The sequence below is a fragment of the Crocodylus siamensis genome, chromosome 5, assembly GCF_052110815.1.
Source record: "Crocodylus siamensis isolate JL-2025a chromosome 5, ASM5211081v1, whole genome shotgun sequence".
Lineage (NCBI taxonomy): Eukaryota > Metazoa > Chordata > Crocodylia > Crocodylidae > Crocodylus > Crocodylus siamensis.
Window position 1 is genome coordinate 126702573 of NC_143399.1, and position 21818 is coordinate 126724390.

At 45.7% G+C, this 21818-nt stretch overlaps 1 protein-coding gene and 1 long non-coding RNA gene across 17 annotated transcripts in view; one reads left to right on the forward strand and one right to left on the reverse strand.

Moving 5' to 3' along the window:
* Window positions 1-294: 294 nt before the first annotated feature.
* LOC149864549 (uncharacterized) lies at window positions 295-9347 on the reverse strand. The gene is made up of 3 exons (XR_016442762.1): window positions 8236-9347; window positions 6431-6533; window positions 295-4130 (listed from the first exon to the last, which is right to left on the reverse strand). It is a non-coding gene; the product is annotated as an uncharacterized LOC149864549 (long non-coding RNA).
* Window positions 9348-11715: 2368 nt separating this feature from the next.
* LRRFIP2 (LRR binding FLII interacting protein 2) overlaps window positions 11716-21818 on the forward strand; it is an 84787-nt gene continuing 74684 nt past the window's right edge. For 3 of the 16 annotated variants that reach the window (XM_090050265.1, XM_090050269.1, XM_090050267.1), the window contains exons 1-2: window positions 11717-11969; window positions 16871-16999. The gene's annotated coding sequence lies outside the window, so the exon portion shown is untranslated. Of the gene's footprint in view, window positions 11970-16870; window positions 17000-21818 lie in introns of all 16 variants that reach the window. The other 13 variants (XM_090050275.1, XM_090050272.1, XM_090050270.1 and 10 more) reach the window with 10 other exon arrangements.

Consider the following 21818-nt stretch of genomic DNA (forward strand, 5'->3'; position numbering starts at 1 on the left):
CTCCCGGTATGATGTAAATTAATGTCTGACACACAATATGAGAAGAAAAAAGCATGTGGGAGTGGCAGGCAGCAACATGTAGCACTGAGGTTAAGTAACATGCATAATATATTTAAAGAAAAATTGACACACCATTTAAGATGACTTTGACACTTAAAATAGTTTTTCAAAGTATTATTAGTTTGCATTTAATTTTAGAAACAAACATTATAAGGCCAACTTCACTGTTAGAGTAAGCAAGGGACACTCTTCTGAAGTCAGTGGCCAGCAAGTAATTTGTCTCAGAGAATTTTATCCAACAAAGAATCTGTGAAGCATTTGTCTTATCTCCTAGGGACAGGAGATTTCTAATAAGCATTCACTACACTTTTGATTAATTCTAAAACCTACATGGACTGAGAAGACATGTCTCATTTGAAGAATGTCTACAAAAAGACGTATTATTATGATCTGAAAAGTAGCTATGGAAAATATGCATAGCCATAATCAAAAGATCTGTGTGTTCATCCATATCTGCTTATGTCAGAGAAAAAAAAAGTTACAATTGCCTTTCACATCTGTTACTCCTGTAGTTTCAACACAGTGACTGAAGATCAAGCTAGATTCTATTTTGACTTAAACATCCAGAACATTAACAAAGTAGCAATTATACAATCTCTTGCTAATGGTGCATCTGGCATAAAAACAGATCTTGACTTCCAGATACCAGATTGAATTTTCAGGCAGAATGGCTGGGGGGTGGCGGGGGTGGACTCTTTACATGTCTTTCTATAAGTAAAATAGGATGCTACTTAACCTCCACATTAAAACATTTTTGATCCACTGACAAAAAGCGTGAGGTGCTCTGTATCAAATGAGTACATCTGCTGTAGAGTGATTCATTGGAAATATACTTGCTGACTTTATTTACATTTACGCTTCATAGCATTACTTCACTTTAATAAAAGGTAAATGAGTCCCTACAAACTGTCATAGTAATCTGTGAATATCTAACCTTGCTCAGCCAAAACATTCCCAATGTTACCCACTACTCCTTGTTTTGCAATCTGATTTTGGACATTACTCAATTTATAATCTTTCTCACCTTTTCTTAAGTAAAAACATAGTGGACAATACAAAAACCTTGAAAAAAAATAATCTAAGCAATGTTTCATCAGAGAATGTAGTAGTCAAATACCTATACTTTTTTCCTTGGGATTTTGCAATTGTGGGTAACCACATAAATGACAAGCTAATAATGGAAAAAATATTTGGCCTTCAGTCAAAAATGGTTTTTTTTTCCAATCAGAATTTTTTTTTTACAAAAGCAGATATACAAACCTTTTTGTTTGGTTGAAAACTCTCACAGTAATGTTTGATGGAAATGTTTACCCACTGCTATTCATGTTTTTTTGTTGTTGTTGATTACCTGGAATCATATCCTGGCCCTTTCTTAAGGACATAGAGGACCCTTGCCCACTAAAACTAGTACAGTTCACTGGCCAGAGTATCTGGGGATATCATGCAAGAGATTTGCACCTAGTATTTCATACTTTGCTTTGCTGTACTCCTGTATGTGAGAGGTGCAGGAACCCAGTAACTCCACCAAATATTCTCTGGGCAAGGCTAGACAGCTTGTTAATATCCATGGAGTGATTTGCAGTATGCATGCTGACATTTAGGCTGCATGTTTGTTCTAATATAGAGTCCATAATTATAACGTTGCATATTTTTACATATATAATGCATATTTTATTCTTTATTACTGTTTTGTAGTTTGTGTTAGTCTCTTAGCAGTGCCTCAATATTATAGTTTCAGTATCCTATGCTCCAATGATCTTTACTAAATATTTAAGTCAAATATTATTAACCTAATGCTCCATGCTAGTGTGTATCCTGTCTTGTGCCCATTGTAATGTCCTCTTAAAAACTTGAAAATAATCCTATCTATTGCTTTTATCCCTTCCCACTTAGAAACTATTGATTTTCTTTTCCTTTCTTGCCTTTTGTTTGTTACATTGGATGGATATGAAGGCTGGGTTATTTTGAACCATGCAGCAGCTTTAACATTCACTATATTGAATTATATCAAAGCTCTTTTTGTCTGCATACAACCATTTTTAATTATCTTAATGCAGTTACTAAAAAAGATTTTTAGGGTAACAAGGAACATAGAGTATTTTGTTTTTATGGGACCTATGAAAAGATTAGTTTTTGATTTTGTCTTTAATGTCTCAAGCAAGTTCCTTTAGACAAAAAGACAGCTGTTCTAGCAATATGCATGTTATAAATCAAGTTTCTTCTAAGTTTAAAAACTTAAAAATCAGAAATTTGTTAATAACCAGCACACCATTTTCACAGTCACTTTTCAGAACAGAAACTTCTCTGTGTGATTCAGAGTCAGATCTGGTTATTTATGTGACAAAAAATGTTTGATTTTTTAATTCCTCCTTAATTATGTAGGGTCCTCAGCCTCAAAAGAAGAATAAAACATTAATTTTCCATCTTCTGCAGTCATAGAATGATAGAAGTAGGGTCGGAAGGGACCTTGTAGATCTTCAAGTCCGACATCCTGCCTGGGCAGGAGAAAAAACTGGGCTCAAATGACTCTAGCCAGGCAGGCATCGAGCCTCTTCTTAAAGACCTCCAGGGTGGGAGCCAGCACCACTTCCCTTGGAAGTTGGTTCCAGATCCTAGTCGCTCTGACTGTGAAGTAGTTCTTACAGATGTCTAATCTAAACCTACTCTCCAACAACTTATGGCCGTTATTCCTTGTTTCCTTGTTGTGCCAGGGGGCACTAGGGGAAACAAGGTCTCTCCCAAACCCTTCTGGTCCCCCCCTAGTGAGTTTATAGACAGTCACCAGGTCCCCCCTCAGCCTTCTCTCGTGAAGGCTGAACAGGTTCAGGTCCCACAGTCTCATTGTAGGGTCTGCCCTGTTGTTCCCAGATCATGCAGGTGGCCCTCCTCTGGACCCTCTCAATGTTGTCCACATCCCTCGTGAAGTGGGGTGCACAGAACTGGACACAGTACTCCAGCTGTGTCCAGTGTTGCATAAAGGGGGAGGATCACCTCCTTGGCTCTGCTTGACATGTACCTGTGGATGCACGACAAGGTCCGGTTAGCCCTGCCAACTGTGACCTCGCATTGTTGGCCCATGTTCATCTTTGAGTCAATAATGACTCCAAGATCCCTTTCTGCCTCCATGCTCTCAAGAAGGGAGTTTCCCATCTTATAAGTGTGCTGCTGGTTACTACTGCCCAAGTGCAGCATCCTGCACTTGTCAGTATTGAAACACATCCTGTTTTTGTTAGCCCACCCCTGTAACCTATGCTGTAGTCTTTCCCTCCCTACTACCATGCTTACTTCACCCCAAATTTTGGTATCATCAGCGAATTTAAACAGGTTGCTTTTCACCCTGTCATCTAAATCGCTGATAAAGAAATTGAACAGCATGGGCCCAAGGACCGAGCCCTGGGGGACTCTGCTGCTCACTTCTTCCCAGGTCAAACATGACCCGTCCACCACCACCCTCTGAGTACGACCCTTCAGCTAATCTACAATCCATCTGATTGTGTAGTCATCAATGCCACAGTCGCCCAATTTTTTTAATGAGGATGGGGTGTGAGATGGTGTCAAAGGCCTTGCTGAGGTCCAGAAAGACTACATCCACGGCAACACCTGCATCCAATGCTTTTGTGACCTGATTGTAAAAGGCAATCAGGTTGGTCTGACATGACCTGCCCCTAATGAAACTGTGCTGGTTGCCCTTGAGCATCATCCCTGAGGCCGGCTCATCGCAGATGTGCCCCATGATGATCTTCTCAAAGAATTTCCCTAGGATTGAGGTAAGACTGATGGGCCTATAGTTGCCCGAGTCCTCCCTTCTCCCTTTTTAAAGATGGGGACCATGTTGGCTATCTTCCAATCATCTGGCACCTGGCCTTAGCACCACAAGCATTCGTAAAGCCATGCCAAAGGTCCTGCAATAACCCCTGCTAGCTCCCTCAACACCCTGGGGTGGAGAGCATCTGGACCCACTGCTCATGCCCAGTCCCTCCAGAAGCTCTCTAACTCAGTCCTCCCCAACCTGAGGTCTGGAGGCATTCGTCTCAAGTCCATCTTGCACCACAGTAGGGAAGTCCCAGTCCCTGCATAAGAAAATGGAGGTGAAGAATTGGTTAAAGAGGTCTGCTTTCTCCTCTGGTGCAACCACCAGATTGCCCAGAGGATCTTGCAGGGGCCCCACATTTCCCGGTGCTTTCTTCATCCTCCCTATATATTTGAAAAAGGACTTTTTATTATCTTTGATTTTGGATGCAAGTCCTAGTTCTATGTCCACCTTAGCTTTCTTGACAGCCCCCCCTACAGGCCCAAGAAGAGGAGGTATACTCCTCTTTGGAGATAGCACCCACCTTCCACCGGGTGTACACCACCTTTTTGGCAATCAGGCATTTCCATACACCCTTGGTGAACCAGGGGGGCTTTCGGGCACTTCTGCCCCTCTTACTTTTTGTTGGGATGGTCACCCCTTAGGCCCTGAGTATTGTCTCCTTAAGGAATGAACACTCATCTTGGGCACCAAGCTTCACTGCTCTTGAGAACGCCAGCACCTCTCCCACTAATCTCCTCAACTCGTTGAAGTTGGCCCTCTTGAAGTCTAGGGCTACCACCTTGCTGCAGGCCCTTGACACCCTGCGCTGGATGGTGAATTCCAGCAAGCGATGATCGCTATCACCCAGGTGGTCAAGAACCTGGAGGCCCCTTACCAGGTCATTGCCTGTGGCCAGGACCAGGTCCAACAGGGCATTTCCTCTGGTGGGACTGTGCACCTTTTAAACTGTCAGCAACTTTTAAACTGAAAAATTAAGCCTATGATATGGTATGGTAAGGCAATGAAGCTGCACAGGTATCATCAAAAGTATAATTGTAAGAGAACAGGGATATAGAGCTATAATTTATGGCAGTGGTGCACTGCCCAACCTTCCTCACCAGCCTGATCCTGCTGTGCACTAGCCCAACCCAGTACACATGGATCAATCTGTGGACAACCCAGTGCACCGCAGGGCTCCCTATGGGTCCAGAAGTTTGACAGGTGGGAAGTGGCAATCAAGGCTACCACCACTCTCTGCTGCCAAACATTTATACCTGTGGGAAGCCTGGCATGGTGCTGGGGGTTGGATCTGGCTTGTGGGCCAGGGGTTGAGCACCTCTGGTTTGGGGCCCAGAGAGAAAAATCTGGCACACTTACAATTATAATGTGATTAAGGTGTTACTTGGACCATAAACATTGCTACATATGCAGCCTATTTGTGGTGCCATAAAGTGGCAAACCAACCACAAAGATATTCCCCAAAATATGCGGAACATCTTTGTGGCTCATTTGTATGGTGCCATACATTGAATGTGTAGCACCATGGGATGCAGGGCTGTCCCAGGGCTGAGGCTGACAATTAGCTGATTAGCAGCCCTGGCCCCAGAGAGCCCTGGAGAGTCTCAAACTGGTTCCATGACAGAGCTATCCTCTGCCTAACTCACAGGATCAGGCTGGAGACAACTGTGCAGTGGCATGACTGGGACTGGAGCAATTTTATGCCTTATCCCAAACATGTCCCTTGCTAGGCACATCTGGGATGGGGCATAAAATTCCTCTGATCCCAACTATGCCATTGTTTTAATGTGCACCAGGTGCCTGACTCAAAACCCAAACTGTATTTAGCATGAATGGTGATTAGTGGGGAATAAAATCTGAAACATTTGATATGTAACTAATTGACAAGGAGACCAACACACCATATTTTACCTAACTTATTTCTAGCAACATTTTAGGTTTGACATTTAACCTACCTTAATGGTTTCATATATTAGAAAGGAAATAATTTAGTTTTTACAAAAATAATTTGTTTTTTTAAAAAAAAGCGGTAGATAAAATGTGGCTAGGGAGGGTTTTTTCCCCAGCTTCCAGAAGCATATTTTACTACAGGATAGATTAGAAGTGAGCAAAGCTCAAGTTAACCAGGTTATGTGCAGGAATCTTTGCAGCAGCTGGATAGAGATGGAATTCACACCTCTAACCTGTAGAGAGGCTGTGTGACTGCTGTACTATTCCAGGCCATGCTACTACTAAAATAATCCTGACTGTAAACTATCTCTAATCTAAAAATTGATGCAGATAAAACAAGATACGTAAGGAGACCCAGAGGAGAAAGCAAGCTATTTTTTCCTTCATATTCCTCCTGTCCTATGGCTTCTCTTTATTATTTATGTAATGTTGGGTTTGACATGGCTTTGATAGATGTGGATTAGTGTTTGTGTCTGATGGAAGGAACACAAGAATTAAAATAAAGAGGGCAGGAGTGCTTCACAGACTGGGTGGGAAGTTTGTTCTACGCAGGAGGGGTAGACACAGACAAAAGTAGAACGATACTAAGGGGGGGAAATGGGAACTTACATCAGAGGTGAATGTAGTCCATAATAGCAGATATGTGACATCACAGTAACATTTTAGCTCCAAACTGTAATGTCATAACCACAGAACTATGGTTTTCTTCCTCCTGTACTGGGAGAAAAAAAACATTAATTCAGAATCACATACCTTAACTGGCATGCATAACACAAGAAAATGCATTTTTGTATGCAGTGTATTCAAGACTGCTTCAGTAAGAAAGCTTACTTAAAATTGGATTAATAGTAATAAAATATTTTTGTAGTAAGACATAGCTAAAGTCTTTCTGCCAATCTAACTAAAAGGTTTGTACAGGATGTGCTTTTTAAAGTTATCTCAAGTCTTAGGAAAATGGAGATTTTGCCCTTTAAATTCTTCAGTGGAATAACGCAATTCAATAGATTCCTCCGGCCACAGTGCTTAGGATTATGGCTATACCCTTCACATACATATAGTAGTAAAAGAGCATATAGGAATTTTTGTTCCAAATGCATTTTCTCAGTAGTTTGTGTTTCATTAAAATTACCATAACAGTGGCCCTGCTTTTATACATGAACTGTCATTAACTTATCTAAGACTGTTAAGAGCAAGTCTAGATGACAAGCTAACTAGAAACATCAGTGGTCACTGGCATTCTTACCGTATTAAAATTTTTGAGGAAGCAAGTAATGGTATGTAGTGTACTGTAGGGAAATTAATGCAAACGAGATCTTTGGACAATGTATGTACAATGAAAATCTTTTGAGAGAGAGCTAGAGAAGAAGCAATATGTTGCTTGACCTGTGAATGTATTTACATGTTAGGACATCTATTTTTTCCCCTAGAGTTTTACAAATGAGATAACAAAAAGGACCATGGAAAACAGTATGTCTTTGTGAACCCACAGATGTATGCATACACCCCTACCTATCAAAACATAGAATCCTTTCTGTGAGAAACTCATGATATCTTACAAAGTTTTTAGAATTTATGATTCCTTTTTTTGTTCTTTTCTCTAGCATTCTATGTTTGAAGGTACCAGAAAGATAACAGTAAGTCAGCAGTAAGCAGAAATACAGTTTACAAGTATGACTATCTAAAGGCACTTCCAACAGTTTTAAGCAAAAAATACATGGCTAATTTAATACCTTTGTAAGGTGTTTCAGGGGAAATTTGATCAAAATATTGCAGACTCTTAATGCATTCTCTTATGATAATTTCAGGCTTTTTACAGCAGAGGTTCAAGCATGCCTTTCATTGTATGTTTCTAATTAAATGGCTGTAACAGAAATACGTAACCCAGCTGACTATTCAGACTCATTAATATTGTTGTATTTTGAATTGTTGTTATGGCATGTTGTATCACTGCAGAATGTTTGCTTAGATACTGCGTACTGGTTCTCAGAGAACTAAACAATTGCTGTTTTTAGCCACAAAAATGCACGTCTGCTTTCAAGTACACACACTTTTTGCTACATCATTAAAGAAAAATGTGCTGCCTATGATATGAAGAGAACAAATTACGCAAATCCCAACACTTCATCACAGAAAAATGTACAAACACAATTGAACACTTTTTTCCCTACATCTAGCACTACGTTGCCAGAGAAGCCATCCCACACAGACCTGAAAAATCTCAAGTTTCACGGGATTCACACAACCAATCAACAAAGACCCAGGAAAAAGTTATAGGCGGTAGGTTTCTCTAATTATTTAACAAAATCAAAGTAGATAACACTGAGAATTGTTTAAGAAGACTCCCACCAATAATCATAAACCTTACAAAAGCAACAGATAAGTCTTTGTAAACTTGAAATAAAAGATTACTTAACAGCAATTTTTAGGCCAATCACATTCTCTCTTGCTTTGTACTTGAAGGTTCTATGATGCATCAGCATTTCCTTCCACTTCATCCTGCAATGAGATCATAATCTATTACTATACAAATTAACATGATGTTACAAATTAAGTATGGTGATTTCACTGCATGGTTAAGTCTTTTCTTCTTAACCCTGAAATATCTTTTATTAACAAACAAAAAATATTCAAATTATCTCCTAAGAACTTTCACTCAGATATTAAATCCCTTTTTGGTGTCTTGGAGAAAGGAACTACCATAGGTGCTAGCTCAGTTGAAAGGCAAATGAGGATGCTTTACATTCAGATGTTAGTCTGATCCATTAGGCAGCTAAGAGAGACTTGGTATCCAAATATTTTACTCTGTTCCTATTTCAAACTCCTCAAGCTCCAACCACCCCCAGCCCCCCAGTTGTAAAAAGCCTTCATCTTAGCTTTAAGTTGTAGGGAGCACTTCCATCTGCTGAGGAGCCAAGCGTCTCTGAAACCAGGGACTAGAACACTGGATTCCCCTTTTCATTAGGTTTCCCACTTTTTGCTCTTTTTTTTGGTCCCCAAAATTTTGCATTCCTTTCAGCAAAGGGGCTCAGCTTCAGGAGAGGTAGAAAATATCCCCATACAATTTGGGTTATAGCCAATCGTGGTTAAGGTAATGTCCTGGGAGAGGGGAGTATAATATAGATGTGAACCTTATCCTCAGCTTCCCACCTCCTGGATGAGTGCTGTAAGCAACCACAAGCCTGCTGTATGAAAGAGGCACTGGGAGCACCACCACCACTTTCCTCTTCCTCCTTTATTGGCCATATTTAACATGTAGAACAGCTCTAATTATACCATATTTTGTAAAGGGCTCAGTCGTGTCAGCATGTTATGTGTGCTACTTACACATCTACTAGAACTGGCTCTTCAAAACTAATGCTATGTTTCTACCAGATTTCCATTTCCAAAAAAGAGGTTGCATCAGGGCTATACCTCACTCCTAACCCACAGTTTCTCGCTCCCCCAGGCTATGCTGGTGACCCTCAGTCCCAACCTGCAGTCCCCTGGCCCTTCCAGTGTCCCTTACTCCCAACCCTCAGCCCCGCCATTCCTGCTGGTACCCTTCACTCCTGACACGCAGCCCCCCCAGCGCCTTGCACTCCCAAGCCACAAGCCCCCCACCCCTCCCATGCCCTCACTCCCAAGCCAAAGCCCCCCTCATCCCTGTCAGTACCCCCCATTCCTGATCTGCAGCCCCCCACTCCTCCCAGCCCTGCTGGAGCGGGTCCCAGCTGCCCCCACCCCAAGCAGGCTAGAGTGTGGTGACTCCGATTCATGTAGGCAGCAGCCAAGCAAGTCTGGCCCCAGTGTGGGGTGCAGGGAAGAAGACGGGAAGCCTGTAGCACTCCTCACCCTGGGCTGGAGCTCCTGCGCCACGCCAGGTGATTGGGCCATGGCTCTGCTTTTCCCTCCCCACAAGGCAGCATCTCTCAGCTGCCCCGCTCCTGTAAGCATGGGTACTGGCTCCTGTGTTGCTGGCCCAGCCATGGAGCTCCCTGCTGCCCTCAAAGGGCCCCCTTTCTCTCGCTGGCACAGCCCCATCTCCTGGACACCAACCCCCTGCACTGCCAGGCATCTGCCCTCCTCACACACCCATCCCCTCCACACACCTCTGACACACATATGCACACACACACCACCTCCCTTCTCTGGACAGCCCCCAAACCCTGCCTCTCCAACCTCTGCCCCCACAGATTTACCTGCATTTGGCTGCCGAGGCTGCTTCCACCACCTTGCCTGGCTGCATGTCAGCCATGTGTGTGCACGCGCAGATGCACGTGGTACCCTGCCTCCAATCGCCCTCCCCCTGCTCCCACCAGAGGATCAAAGCAAAACAGTGCTTCAGATTTCAAAAAAATGGATGGAAATTGGAAGACTCAACAAGAGGACATGTCTGGGAAACCCCAGACATACAGTAACCCTACTTTACTGCTTGGGTGGTGATCTCATCAGCATGCACTGCTCACCCACTCTCACTCTACATGTACAAAACCTGAAAATGAAGCAGTAGAGTTACCCATTGGGGTTTTCTCCAGTTTCTGCTTTCAAAAGCTGTCTGCAGCGTGCTGAAGAGCAGCAACAAGGGGTTCCCTCTGGATGGCTTTACAATCTCGTTAAAGTTGAGGTATCAGTGTGTCTGCCTAGTGTTGGACTAGGCCTGGGTAGAACTAGGTGTCTACCTGCTTGGACCTGTATCAAACTGCAGCACCGCTCTCTACAGTGGTTCTGAACCTTCTTTGTACCAGGACCCATTTGTACATATCGATGGCCAGTCCTGATCTAGTAAACACAGTAGTTTAAGTTGAAAACAGCACCCTACCCCCCCCGCCCCCCGCCTCATGGAGCATGGTGGGGTGGGGGGCAAGCAGTCCCTCACAGGCTGGAGCTCTACTAGCCTGCAAGGGAAAATTCAGTTTCCCACATTTGTCTCCTTTAAATGAGAATTCATCTTTAAAGTTTGTTCGTGACCCTTTCATGTATTTTGCGACCCACTTTTGAGTCACAGCCCACATGTTGAGAAATGCGACTCTGGGGAATGCTTGGGTTGACCAGGAAACTGCATCATGGCTTTTAGGCCCTTTTGGGGCTAGATGGTGGGTAGGCAAGGTTTCCTTTAAATCAGTTTTTAAATGGGATGTTTAAACTCTGCTTATATCCTGCTTTAGGTGTGTCTAAGAATGAAAGCAAAAGGAAAATGCACCTGGGCCTTATCCAAAGTCCATGAAAGGGGGATGTAAAGATTCCTGCAAACCCCTGAGTATTGGATCAGGCTCTAATATATACATTTGATGATACTTCTCTTCCCTCCATTCTCCCCCCACCCCAAGGATGTGCAGAACTTCCCTCCTGGTCTGTTTGTCTACAGTGCTGTTTGGGAAGGGGAGAAACAAAGATCAAGGCTCAGGCAGGAAAGCCAAGGGTGGACAGTCCCACACGGGCACCCAGGCTGTGTGGCAGGAAAAACGTAGAGAATAGACTTTTTTCCTGTCGGGGGAAGGCTCCAGATAAACCCCCGCCTCTGCCGGCACCTGGAGGGAACTCCACACGACAGCAAGAGAAAACCATTCCTCAGCCGGTCTCTGAGGCAGACACGGATGACTCAGTGGCTGGCAGGGCGCGCGGCCCAGCTGGCATGAGCATGACTAACTGGCAGGCGCTGGGGTTTAGGGGCCCCCCGCAGCCCGCCTCATGCTGAGGTCACCTCTGGGGATCCTGGCGGGCCCTGAGAAGAACACCCTGCCCCACCCCGTGACTCCCCCAGCTCCACAGTCCCGCCGGCTCCCACCGAGCGGGGCCGGGGTAGACTCCAGCCTGGAAGCTACAGGCGGAACAGCCAAGCTCCCGCCCCGTCAACAACCGCCACCCAACACCGGACACGCATGCGCCCCTACCCCTCCCATAAGCGGCACCGCCCACCCTTATGGTCAGCGGGTGGCACCGCACGCGCATGCGCAGGGAGCCTCACAGCCGGTGACACCCGGGCGCCTGGAAGAGCTGCCGCTTCGAGCCCCTCTCGCGTGGCACCCTGAGGCCGGTTTGAAAGTAACCGTCGCCATGCGGCTCTAACCGCCGCGCGGACCAGCCCGGCTCCCGCGCTCCCTCGGGGCGGGGCGGGGCGGGCCCCGCGCTGTCTCGGGCCGGGCGGAGCGGCGAGGCGGCCGCGCCTCAGGTAAGCGGCGCCCTGACACCGCTGGGTGGGAAGCCCCAGGGCCCAGCCAAGGGCCCTCCTGACGGGATGGTGGTTTAAAGGTCGTCTTCCGATAGCCGCAGCCCCGCACGGCTCCTCAGCGTCCAGGCGCCGGGTAGAGGAGAGGCAGCCGCCGCCCCGTTGTATCCGTCGGGGGGGGTGGCTCTTAAAGGGGCCGCGCGGGGTTTCCCCAAATTCTGGGAACTCGCCTTGCCTCTCTGACCCTCTCTCTCCTGCCCTGTTTGACCTGGGGCAGGTTGAGGGTGTTGTGCTGTGTGCAGAGTGACAGTAACCTGACGGAGGGGATTGTGGAGTTGTAGAAAACGAGGGTTGGGAGGGATCTCCAGAGGTCCTGCTCCATCATCCCAGCCAGGGCTGTGTTTACCTAGGTCTGCAAAACCTCTGAGGATGGAGAGCCCATGGCCACCCTGGGTACCTCTTCACTGCCTTCCTAGTGAGAGTTTTTTCTTAAAGTATTTTGCTGCAATTTGAAGTTGAGATGCTGGATTTGTACTGGGGGACTGGAGGGGTAGGGATGGCCCTGCCTGAGGCAGAGGTTTGGACTAGATGAGCTCTGGAGATCCCTCCTAGCTCCTCTTCCCTGTGACTCCATGATAGTGCCCGCCTTGCCTGTCTTCCCTGCCTGCGCTTTTGCCCACACTCCTTCTGTGGATGGAAAAGGCCCGCCTGCTCTCTTTATTCAGGATTTTGCTTCATTAAAAAATGAAAGCTGGAATGGACCTCAGGTGGTTAGATAGTCGAAATCCCCTGCTCAAAGCAGGACCATCCTCAGGGAGATCATCCCAGCCAGGGCTTTGTCACTTTGGACCTTAGAAGCCTCCAAGGAGGTAAATTCAGTGTTTTGGTGCTGTGGAAATAGCAAAAGGATCTGACCTCAGGGCTGGAGGAAGAAGAGCATTGGTGTCTTTCCCCTGCCAATCTGTTTTACTGCCTAGTTCAGTGAGTCTCATCTTGGGTACCCACACTCCCACCATGAGATCCTTTGAAGGTAGTAGGAGCAGATAACCACAGGCTCATCTTGGTCCCTGCCTGGCTGTTCCTTGCCTTGGTCTACCTGCCGCCCTTGCCAGGAGGTGAGCAAGCACTGTACAGTAATGAATAACTTAAGGTTTTGAACAGGGATACTGCTCAATTCACACAAGTTGTTGAAGGTCCTTTTAGTCTGTGGAAGGGTTCCTTGAGTCTGAAAAGGTTGAGAACCACTGGGCAACTTGGGCTGCTTAATTAATGGTGTAAGACTTAATGAAAGATGCTCTCCAAGCATATGCTCTAATTTTGTTAGGTTTAGCAAGAGAATGCAAGCTTAACCAGTACTTGAGAGATCTTCATGGGTGATACCAGCATTGTTTACTTTTAAGGCTACAGTCATTTTTTTCAGTCACAATTTCTTAAGCAAGTTCTCAGAGCAGTTAACAATTGAGTTGAGCAACGCTCTGTGAAATGTGTGTTAGGTCCAGCAGTGGTTGTTGCCCAGACCCAGAGCAACTTGTGGAACTCCTCCAAAGAACGGAGTTTATTTTCATTGCGACTCTTTAGCTAGCATATAGTAAATGACATAGTATTTTAACATGCGTGAATTTTGGCATGTGTGATTCAGATAGGAAGCCAAGGCACCATGGTTTGTGTATGACATATGAAAGGCATAAAAATAAACCACTGAAGCAGAACTTTCATAGTTATTGCTGTACAAGGCATGGTCCAAAGATGCCTTTACAGCCACAGGGAAATTGTTTTTTTTCTAATTTGGTGGGCAGATTATCCTTACATAGTGCCTACAGAGGAAAATACAAAAAACCAAGTTTGATACCATGTGGTGATTAAGCTTCTAGTAATTATTTGGTGGTGCCATCCCACTGCATCTCAGAGTGGTAGAATTCAGTCTCTAGTTACTGTTGCCAAGTGCAAAACAATAGGGAGACTTTTTTGGGGGGAAGTCTATAGACAAGAAATCTGTTACTTTAAAGAATTGCCCGCTTATGATTGGTAACCACCATCATGTTTCGTAGTTTATAGGGAAAGGTTTTCCTCACTGTGATAAAAATGTGTAGAAATTAGAGGTGTACCAATACATTGGTCCGATATTGGATCAGCACCAGTATAAAGAAAATTGGCTGTATTGGAAATGGGCCCAATATAGCTGATAATCTGGTCATTAAATGCTCGTGTGTGTGTGTACAGCACACAGGCAGCGAGGAACACAGCCTGGCAGCCTGGAGAGCTGTGTGCAGCTGGTAAATCCATTGTGGTAGAAGGGGAGTGGGGAGAGAAGGGGGGGGGTGTAGAGGGTGGGAAAGATCAACGCCCCCAACAGTGAAAGAGGGAGTGGGACAGGGCCTGGGGTAAGCAGGTGCAGGATGGAGTTCCGACTCATCCCAGGGGGAGCTGCCCCCTGGATCTGCATGTGGTAGGGCAGGTGGGCTGCAGCTGCAGGCTGCAGCTGGGGCTGCTCTGGACTCTTCTTGGTGGGAGCTGGGCTTGGGGCAGGTGGCAGTGGCGCTGGGAGTGGGCTACGGGGTGGGGGGTTGAAGCCACTCTGAATTTTGCCATAGCATTCCCCCCCCCCCCGTGTTGGCACCATCTTCCTGGCACAGCCCCAGCTCAACCCCCACCTCCACCAGTGCTCTGGGAAGAGCCAAAGTTGTGCCGAGCAGGCGGTAGCATTGCGAGGAGGAGTTGGAGGGGGGCTACGGCAAAATTTGGGGTGGCTGCAGCCCAAACCCCTTTGTAATGCTGCCTTTGCCCACCCTGAACCCATCATCTGCAGAGAAGAGCCTGGCTCCAACCTGTAGCTGTGGCCCACCCATCCCTCCCCGCACAGATCCAGGTGGCGCACACCCTCTTCCCATGCCCTCCTGGGGTGCACACAATGGCTGGAGCACCCCCCTGTGTCCCCTGGACAAGCTGCGACTCTGTCCCGCGCCCTGCCCTGGGTGGCCAATGTCTGTCCCAGGCCCTGCCCCATTCCCTCCTTCACCGTGGGGGGTGTTGGTCTGCCCCTGACATCCCTTTTCTCCCCCCTCCCCTTCCACCACAGCAGACTTATCAGCTGGATGCAGCTGTATCAGAAATTGGATTGGTATCCACTGAAAGGCTTTAAAAATTGCCTATTAGTATTGGCCCCCAAATCTCTATCGGTGTACCCCTGGCAGAAATATTTGAAACAAGATATTAGCTGCATATTACATCATATCCAGTGATTTCTTTATAACTATTTTATACTAGGTAAAAACATGAAATGTTGTAAAAGAATAGCTGTGTGTAATTACTGGGTGGATAGGTACTGAACAAGGTTCTAACTCTAATTAGACACATATAGTATAATTTAGGAATGATGAATAGAAGTAAGGTGTGTGGGGTTGTGGTTACCACAAAGCAGTCAATGAAACATATTTTACACATAGTTTGCTTTCTCTCATTCTTTTGAAAGAGAGTGTTGGATCTGATTTTTGGTAACCTTTATTTCCACACTGTTAACTCATCTCTCTTATGAAATGAACTATACTTACCAAGTTAGTAATACTCAAATAACTTGCTCAGTTTTTCCATTATTGAGCGTTGATACTTAATTTTTATTTACAGTAGATATTGTAATATAGAAATTGAATGTTATAGAATGTGATCTGTTAGTACAGTATTTTAATTTTTTTTCATTAATTAGAAAACATTACTTTGGTATCTAGTAGCAAAATGTATGTTCAGTGAGTAATGAATCTTTCCTTTCTATCATTTTAGCCAAAGCATTATTTTAAAAGATGTGGGTCATGAAATAACTGACAACACCATAGTACTGATGTTTCTTTAGTCATGGAAATAAACTGTGAGCTTCCATTAAATCTTACTTTATATTAATGGAATGTTAAAAACAAAAAAGAACATAAAAGTCTTTTTAGCTGATATATTTGTTATAGCTTTCCTGGTATTTTTTGAGCTTTGGTGTCTCCCTGTCACTTAATAGAGAGCTGTCCAGATAATGCCCAACAGTTGACCCATGGACTCCTGCTGTTGTTACCTCCTTGGCTTCCTGAATTTTCTCCCTACAAGTCTGAGTGTCTCTTCCCCTGCTCCCCTTCTGTTCCCCAGATTCCACTTCCTGCTGCCACACCAGGGGTGGCACGGCTCACAGTTAGATAGCGCAAATTTAACAGATTCTAAATGTGGTCTTGGATCATGTCCCACTCAGGGCTTGTCTATACTTCTTCCCTGCTAAGCCTGGGCTCTCTGCCTAGAAAATAAACCCTACCCACTTGCTCCTGTGTCTGTAGAGGCAGGCCTTGTTATTAAGCAGTATGGACAGCGCTGGAGTAACCCTGAATATGTGCCTTGGTACTACTTTAAGAAACAGAGATGTGCTGGCCTATCCCAAGCCATTTATGTTGCCTAATTTCTGTGTTTAGGTACCTGAGATTGAAAAGGCAGGGTTTATTTCCTCAGGGACGGTCCAGGCTCAGCAGTGAGGTAGCTATAGACCAAAGCTTAAGATTCAAAACCTTGTTTAGAATTTGACAGATCTATTTCTCTTGTATTTCTAACAACTCTGGATAGTTTGAAATCTAGAGATGCTTGAAAATCTGTTCCTTATTCTTATTCCTCAAACCATAGATGCTTCAAATAGACTATACTTAATCGTGACTTGAATGGCATGAACATGTTGAGAGCTCTAGGAATGTCTCACCCTCAGTGTATTGGCTGTACTACTTCAGCCTTTTGAGTGATGGCATCTGCCTTATAAGATATTTGCATTTAACAAACAAGAAATGTACCGAAAGCTCCACATGCTCAACTGGTATTGAGGTATTTTGATTCTCATTCCTTTGTTTGGACCCCATGCACTTTACAAGTCTTTGTTTTTTGTTTTGTTTTAGGGCAGCAAATCTATTACTGTGAGTGTGGAACATTTTGCTCTCTGTTGGATATTGCATCAGACTGCTATTATCATTGGATTTGTTATAGGTTATCTGAAGGCTTTCATCTGAAGACTGCTGCATTGCAAGGTATTGAAGCTTTGAACAGCTGGACACAGAATATTCTTATTTGGGTCCCGATTAGGGCAAATGGTAACAAAATCAGAAAGAGCAAAGTCTGAGGCTTTTTTCCAATATTCCCCAGGGCCATGTCCAGATGAGTGTGCCCATGTGGTATGTGGTACTGCAGAACCATCTGTGGCACCACATACCACACATTCAGGTGTTCTTCATGCTGCAAGGTAGCGGGGTGGGGGGGCGTTGACTCTGGGAGATCCCAGGGTCAAAAAAAACCTGTGTGGGGAAAAAAGTGGGGCAGAACATGTATGGCTAGCTGGAGCCAACTCTGGCTACTGGCCAGGCTTCCAGCAGCAGGATCGCTGCAGCTGCAGCTCCCTGAAGCCCCCAGGACCTCAGCCTTCCCTACTCCATATGGGGTAACCTGCAGGCGCCCTGGAGAAACAAATGTCCACACTCATGTGGATGCAGCCCATTAGGGCAGATTTAAGCCGTTGAAACTAACTGGTATCTGAGAAGCTGGGTTTTGGCTTTTGGTAATAAAAAAGTCTGGTGATGTTTTCTTTATCCTGTTGAAAAGGAGTCCTAAATACTTCTTGTATCAGTATCTCTGGTAACATAGGCTTTGCAAGATTCAGGCCTGGTAATGTTCTGTTGTCCTCATAGCCTACTACTGTGTCATAAATAGGGTGACCATCCATCCTAGGCAAACCTGAACATTTCCAGCTTCTGTAGTCCCCCCACCCAGCAGCAGCAATGTCTGCCCAGCCTCTTCCCTGGCACGCCATGCCTCTCTGCATCCCTACCAGACTCCACTCCAGGACTTCTGATTGACTGTTTGGGACCAGACTATGGGCCCTGGGATTGTTCAGGTTTACCTGGGATGGATTGTCACCTTATTCATACAGTACAATTATCTTTTGTAGTTAGTCAGAATTTGTGTAATTATGCTGAAATTCTAGTTTGGGATTATCACTAAGATTTCACTTTCTGTTTCTGTGCAAGAGACCGCTTAAAGTGAGTTTGAACCTCAGCAAGATAGGCATATTACCCAAGAAAGAGCTTCAGTTTCAAGTGGGATCAGGGGAGCTGCTGTCTGCAGATGGATCCTAATGAATCCCAATCCCTTCAGTTGAATACTAGCTCTTTCCACTTGAATTTGGCAGCTGTTTTGGTCTGTTATGAACTTGTCAGAAGTAGACCAGTATCTTATAGTTTGAGTCACTTGCTACCTGATAATTTTGAAGACATTCTCTACCAATCAGAAGTCCCCTGTGGATTCAAGGGTCCACAACCCAAGGCAGCCAGCAGGGCCAGAATTCCCAGGCCTTCTGCCTTGGAGTATAGAGCCTGGAGTTTGTAAAGACTTTGTATGGAGTTTGGCTCATAGTGCTTCTGTTGCAGATATAGGATTTGGAGCTTGATGGAGCTTAGGAGCCTGCCCAAGAATATAAGCCTTGTTACACAGTAATTTTCAGCAGCTCCTGGAGCACTCAACCCTTGTATTGTCTGCACATTAACAACTTAAAGCAGTTTTAAGCACTTGTTATGCGGCTCAAAATTACACCATTCTAGGGCAGGATTCTCTCTGATCCATTAAGGTGCTCCTGTTCCATTAAGGTGTGGCCATTCCCCACAGATATGCCACCCAAGCTGAAGTACTCCAGTGTCTGAGGTTATCTCACACCCTCACCTGTTGGGGAGGGGGATAGCAGTCTGTTCTGGTTCACCAGCCCTCTAGTGCAGTGGTTCTCAACCTGGTTTGTACCAGGACCATCTGTAAACAACAATGGCCAGTCCTGACCCAGTAAATAATTTAAGTAGAAAACAGCCTTCAGCCCCTTGGCCCCTCACTTTGAGCCCACAGCCCCCGCCCCGGCCCTGCTGGAGCCCCTCACTCCTGACCTCCTGGCCCCAGGCTCCAGCCCCTCAGTGTGTGTGTGTATGTGTGTGTGTGTGTGAGGAGGGTGAGGGCATGCCCCACCAGACGTGTGCTCACAGCAGGCATGGGGCTGCAGCCTGGCTGGACCAGCATGGGTAGGAGCTGCCTCCACAGCTCAGCAGGTGGGACCCACTGTGGAAAGGTGGAGTGGGTTTGCAAGACTAGTTGCTGCAGCCACTGGCAGAACCTTCATGCTGCCATGCTGGCAGCAGTGTGAGAAGTAATGGACAGGGTAGGGACTGTGCTGCCCTTGCCTTCTCTCACCACCAGCTATTCATGCACTGGGCCATGGCTCTACCTTGCCACCATAGCTCGGTCACTTCTACCACTCCCCTCAGGCTGCCTGCCACCCCACCTCCCTTCTGGGGTAAAGCCGTGGCCAGAGGGGACTGGCAGCAGCAGCTGGGCCATAGTGGCGGGGTAGAGCTTCAGCCCAGCATATAAGCATTTGGCAATGGGAGGAAGTAAGGGCAGCCTGGCTCCCTTCCCCATCCATTACTTCTGACACTGTTAGTGGCACAGCTGACACGGGGGTCTGGTGATGGCAGCAACAAATCTTGCTGCCCCACTTTGCCCTCCTGTGCTGGGTCTTGTCTGCTGGCACGTGGAGGCAGATCCTGCCTATGCTAGTCTGACTAGGTTACAGCCCCATGCCTCCCCAGTATGTGCCCTGCCCCTGTGATGCATTGTCTGTGCTCCCCTGCTCCCTCTCCCCACCCCATAGATTTACCTGCAGGGAGCTATGGGAGCTGCTCTCCATGCTGCCTGATTGCAACATTCATGTGTGTACAAGCACATGTATGTGGTGCCCTCCTGTTCTGTCCAGCCCCTTGCAGCCTGCAGTTTCCTATGTTTTTGTTTAAAGTCGAATCCATTTTTAAAGTTTGTTCACAACCCTTTCATATATTCTTGCAACCCACTTTTGGGTTGTGAACCATTGGTTGAAAAACACTTCTGTAGTGGTAACTTACAGCTCCAGCTCCTAGTCCTGCCCCTCCTCACCAGGCCTCTAGTAGCAAGTCACTGCTGTGCAGGTGGAGGACAGTCAAAAAAGATTTCTAGACAAAGGCTAAAGTACAGACATGCAGGGACATTAGGAGGAGGTTAGATTGGGTTCAAAATGGCCACCTGATCTCACTTAGTTTGCCCTGCTGTGGGCCTTACACCTAGATATGGTCTCAGTGATTGGAAATTAATCTAAACCCATAACTGTACAGAAGTTCCATGCACACAGGCCAGTCTAAAAGTGGTGGAATATGTAAGATAGTTCTGGATCCATATACAGTCAAACTTGATCAGTGTAGCTCAGGCAGGAGCATGGAACTTTTGTACAGTTACCTGTGCAGTCCTGGGACTGGGAAACTCCAGCCACTGGCTCTAGCTCCAGGGTTGCACTTCCACCTGTGCCCCCTCCTTTCCCTGGCACTAGGCTATATATATTTATTCTGCTCCTAACTCCAAGCTAGCACTAACACCAATCAACTTTCATGTTGCTTACAACGTAAGGTGTAACAGTGCCCTGTGGTTCTTGGGCAGCTCCTACAAATCTTAGACCTACAAATCTAGGGACCCCTTTGCAAAGCGCTTTGTGAAACTCACTAGAACCCCAGTGTCATTGAGCACCTGCAGGCTCAAGCTCTGGGAAGCTTCTGGTTTCCAGGGAAATTTAATTTTTTTTTTTATTTAATTCTGATTTGAAAGCAAATTTAAATATCATTGGAAACCCTTCCTTTTGGCCAGGTATATTAGAAGCTACGTTTTAAGCTCAAGCAAAGATTCATCTTAGACCATAAAATTAGGAAGATTAAAATCATTTTACAGACCTGAGCTTCCATTTCAACCTTGTGATAAATTTCCTTCTTCATGAGAATATAATTCTTTTAACATTTATCTTGTGCCAGTAAATGCCTTCTGGGATCTATTCCCTGTGTACTCCATTGAAATGATAATAGAATCATAGAAAATTAGGGTTGGAAAGGACCTCACAAGATCATCTAGTCCAAACCCCCTGCTCAAAGCAGGATCAAATATATCATCCCAGCCAAGGCTTTGTATAGTCATGTGTTAAAAACCTTCAAGGAAGGAGATTCCACAACCTCTCCAGGTAACCTGTTGCACTGCTTTTTACCCTCCTTGTTAGAAAGTTTTTCTTATTATCTAACCTAAACTTCCCTTGCTGCAGCTTGAGACTGTTGTTCCTTGTTCTGTTATCTGACACCACTGAAAAGAATCTGTCTCCATCTTTTTTGTAACCAGCCTTCAGGTAGTTGAAGGCTGCTATCAAATCCATTCTCTGTATGCTCATCTTCACACTAAATAATCCCAGTTCCCTCGGCCTCTCCTCAGAAGTTATGTGCCCCAGTCCTTGAACTATTTTTATCTCCACTGGACTCTCTCCAATTTGTCTACATCCTTTCTGTAGTGGGGGGTCCAGATGTGGCCTCACCAGTGCCAAACAGAGATGAATAATTATTTCCCTCGATCTGCTGGCAATGCTCCCACTAATGCAGCCCAGAATGCCGTTAGCCTTCTTGGCAACAAGAGCACAGTGTTGACTCATTCATTATTGTCCACTGTGAGCCCCAGGTCCTTGTTTGCAGAGCTGCTGGTCAGCCAGTCAGTTTGCAGTCTGTACCAGATCCTTGAGGTTCTATCTGGAAGAGTCAAAAGATCTCAAAATTATTTTCTGTTTTTTGTACTCTGACTTGGCTGACCTCATGTGTGACTGGTGCCTCTTGAGTCAGGGAGGGGTAGGTCCCCCCGGCGGCCAATCGTACTGAACATGAACGATCTCACTTACCAAAAAACAGCCGCACCGCTTCCAGAAGTCCCTGGCCAGCGCTCGCAGGCGGGGCACTGGTGCTCCCGCTTGCCCCCTTGCCCACTGGC